Source organism: Herpailurus yagouaroundi, unplaced genomic scaffold (assembly GCF_014898765.1).
Source record: "Herpailurus yagouaroundi ecotype Mexico unplaced genomic scaffold, PumYag 28, whole genome shotgun sequence".
Taxonomy (NCBI): domain Eukaryota; kingdom Metazoa; phylum Chordata; class Mammalia; order Carnivora; family Felidae; genus Herpailurus; species Herpailurus yagouaroundi.
In genome coordinates, this window is record NW_024412376.1 from 82,449,075 (window position 1) to 82,453,296 (window position 4,222).

At 41.4% G+C, this 4,222-nt stretch overlaps 1 pseudogene; it reads right to left on the bottom strand.

The window, feature by feature from the left end:
- Positions 1–3,583: 3,583 nt before the first annotated feature.
- LOC121029014 (60S ribosomal protein L37a-like) lies at positions 3,584–3,955 on the bottom strand (annotated as a pseudogene).
- Between the last annotated feature and the right edge of the window lie 267 nt (positions 3,956–4,222).

Genomic DNA, 4,222 nt, shown 5'->3' on the forward strand with positions numbered 1-4,222 from the left:
GGACTAGGATCACTGCTCCGGAGAAGCTACTGCTGAATCCATTGTGTGTATTGTGATAGCACTGCTCTATAACTGTAACCAAGGTCATGTTTGTGTTAGATATGAATGTGTAAGTCACAAGGCTAAATCAATAGTTATTCCAGCAAGTTGTGAAATATCCTGGACTTCTGGTATAGCTGACACTCTGGTGCCTGGGCCACAGCCTCTGGGCCCAGCTCTCATTTCAGTGGTAGTTGTGGTGGGCAGGTCTGCTGTAGCTTAGTCTCACCTCAACCCAGCCAACCACCACCTGGAACCCAGTTATGGGTCTTTCTGTGCTTTATCCTAGGGTCTTCTCTGACTCTAGGGGCTTCTTATGTTGTGCACAAGAGCATCCAGATATTGCAGGAGAGTTCATGTGCTTAGGGACAACTCTTAGACAATGGGGGTGGAGGTGGGAGATTAGTGTATAAATGCTCCAGCCTCCTATTGACAGCTGGGTAATTCCACAAGGCATTTTATATGCTTCTCCAAGGTCCTGGTAGAGACAAGAATCCATCCTTGAGGAATTCATCTGTGACCTCGAAAAGACAACTTACAATAATTTTTCTATCTCCTGTCTCACTCTCTCCACTTATTTGCTCCTGTTTCCTGGGATCAGTTCCTAAATCAACTATGTACAGCCAAGTCTTTGTCTCAGGTTCTGATTTCTGGAAGGAACCCAAACAAAGAAACAGAGTCATTTATCAGTGTTCAAAATTGTGATGATTATGCTATAGGGAGAGTATAGAACCAAAGTATGATCAAGTCCATGTGCTCAAGTCACATTTGTGTGTGTGTTTGGATTCTGGCTCTGTCACTATATACTTCATTACACTGTCAATCAGATATTTCGAGCCTCAGTAACCTCAAATGAAAAACTGGGAAAAAAACTACTACCTTGTAGATTTGTTGTGAGCTTGCTCAGAACCCTGACAGACCAGTCTTGGTGTGGCTGTTACCCTGTCCCACCTGTGGACTCCCACCCCTCATGACCAGGTATTAGGTGATGCTAAGCTGGGAAGGAGGGAGAGCGTGAGATAGTCATGAAGATGTGCGTGTGACAAATAAGCACTCAGAACATGCATTTTGTTTTTTTGGGAGAATAAGGAGAACTAAATGCTGGCTAGTGATCTCTGTTTATAAAATATGGCAGAGGATTCGTGAGTCTATGTTGTCTCAACATTCTTTAAGGAATTTTATAAAAAGTATCTGCTTTCTTCCATTCTTCTTAGACAAAAGAACTCTGAGTCTACTGTAACATACAGGGAACTCTAGAGACTCCCAAAATGCCAAGAGCTTCATGTAAATTACACCTCCATTTATTAAAATGCTTCTACTTTATTAAACTTTCTGTCTCTTGCTGTTAAAGAGATGTTACAGTGAATGGGAACAAAAGTGGGTGAGTGTGAAATGGATCTAAAGTTGCCATGGAAACAGGTGGTAAAACCAATCAGTGAAGAGATATGTGTTCATCCAGGAAGTCTTCAAATTGCCCCCAAAGGCCATCTGACTATAAGTGAGCTGCATAACCAGAGCTGATGCCCTGTGCCCACTGTGCAGCCCTAAATCTAGGTAAGAGTAAGACAAAGCTTATCTTTCACAGACAGCTATATGACTCTGAAGATAATAGAAGTCATCTATGCGTCGATTCCCTCCTCTGCCTTTGCAAATAACAGGAGACGTAGTGAGGAAGGCAATAATAATGACTTACATGTGAATTGCTCCTTCCGTATTTCCAAGGGGTTTTTTGTTCACTGACCCATTTGATTCTATAAGACAGGCAGTCTTGGCCATACGACACCAGTATCACAAAGAGCACAGAGGCACAGACAAATTTGTTTAAGGTCATACAAATAGTAAGTAATTAAAATGGAACTAGATTCCTGAACTCTTGTTTGTGCAACTTGTTTTTTTTTTTTTTTTTCTGCTAAGACATAGCCCAGAGATATATTGGAAGAGAATAGAAGACTTGGGTGTCAGTTCCTCTGCCACTGGGAAGAAATCCTAACGGTGCTGTTGGGAGCTCAGGTTGGAGTGCTAAACATGGGTCCTCTTCCTCTCCTTTCTGTCCTCCATTTCTGCCCTTATCCAAACCTCAATGTTTTTTTCCCCCTGCAGCAGTTTTTCCTCCATAAAAGTTTTCTGAAGTTAAATTATAGCCACATATATATCCTTCTCAGAGTAACTCAGATGGTAGTGAAATATTGTGATTTATAAGAAATATATATTTGTCATTCAGATGACCAAATCATCCAAGGTTCCTGGCTTAAAAGTTCCCCAAACTCTTGGAATTTCTTGAGTGATACAAATAACAGAAACATAGTATTGGGTCTCGGGCCCTCAGTTTCTGAAAGTGCATAGAGCCATAAAGGTGAAATGGGTATTAAAGGAGTAAAAACCAAAGCAAACCACCACCGCTTTATACAGGTAAAGGTCATACACACTGCAATATGCTTTCTTACTCTAGTCCTTCTCTATACTTAGGGTAGGTGAACTGCTATCACAAATACACTCTCAAATGAGTAATGGCTTAAGCACAATAAAAGAATATTCCTGACTCATGTCATAGGCCTCAAAGGGTCGATAGGTAAGAGATGCTGTTCTCCACTTATCCTTAGGCTTGAGGCTAATGGAAATCCTACCTTCTTCAAGGAGTGGCTTCCAAGTTCATCCTGAGGGTGTTTCTATTTCAGTAAGCCAGAAGAGGAGAGGCTTAGCTTGTTTTTATGGGCCAGGCTTGGATCACAGGCATTCATATTCAGTGGCTTCACCTAATTGGAGGGGATGGGAAATCCAGTCTGGGTGCCTAGGAAGAAGAAGAGACTATGGACTCTGGAGCATAGCTTCCAATCTGGGATAACTTTCCCCTTCATCACCCCAATAACCTATGTTTCACTGTAAATAGAGTGTTACATGGAGATACCAATAAAAGCAAAGAAAAGCAAATTTATGAATGCTTTCTTTATTCCCAAACGGAAGTTTATCTTTGGACGTATCAACCAGTAATCTTGTGGTCTCTTTACTCCCCTCCTCCCTTCAGCTGCAAAATGTTCTTGGGGGAAAAAATAAACTGTCACAGAGACTCTGCCTAAAGGCAAACAAAAGAAGGGGGAGATACTGGCTCACCAAGGAAGGTTTGTAATATTCAAGATTTTCAGACTTGGGTGGACAGTACATCTCATCTCAAGTTTGTTTGCCTATTCATTTCCCCGGTGACTGGTTCTAAGGGAGAAAGCCTGAGGCTTTTGCAATTGAAGGGGAGGAGGACCAGAACAGTTAAGGGGCTCTAGGAAAGGAGACATTCTCAGGGCTTGGTTTTGAGTGGGGACTTATGAATCGTCCCGTAGGGGGTGTGACTTGTCAGGTTCCTTTGAAATCACTGATGCCACATAGTCCAACACTTCTTTGTACTTCCTTATTAGGTTGATGGCACCACTGCATCTTTTGCCTGCCATGCTGGGTTTTATTTTAATTTTTACTTCTGTCTTGCAAGTGAACTAACTTCCTTCCTTCCTTCCTTCCTTCCTTCCTTCCTTCCTCTTCTTTCTTTCTTTCTTTCTTGCTTTCTTTCTTTCTTTCTTTCCTTATTTATTGTTACATAAATTAACCCATTTATTGTAGGCTAGCAATGTTTCAAATGGTGGAGCTTCTACTGCCCTTTCAATTCCTTCAGCCTTCGGATGGCAGATTTTCCTGTGATAGCAGAAGTGATGTTATAGGCTCAGGCACCACTAGTGTGGTCACCCTAGTGTCAGACACCCTAGTGTCAGACCCCCACAGCTCATCTTTTCATTTTGGTTTTGCCACAGAAGGAGAAAGTGTGCTCTGTATGCTGGGTTATTTCAGTTTTCTTCACCATTTTTTTTCTGAAGGAGGAACCATAGTGGGTCCTGTATTTACCTACAATTCCTACTTTCTTGGTGCATTTAGCCATGTCACTGGAAACCAGTTCTGAGCCCAGAGAGACAAATGAACTCCTTTAAAAGCAGCTCTTGGTTTCCTCTTCTCATTAAGTGTCTTTCAGAAATGCCTCTTACAACCTTCTGCAGAGTGTCGTGTGTATAATTTCCTTATATTAGGAAACCATAAACTGGAAGGTAAATAACAAATATAACCAGTATAAGACCACAAACACAGGTAATGTGTAAAAATTGTGATAAAAATATATGTGCTTGGAGAAATGTTAACAAATCATTAGCTG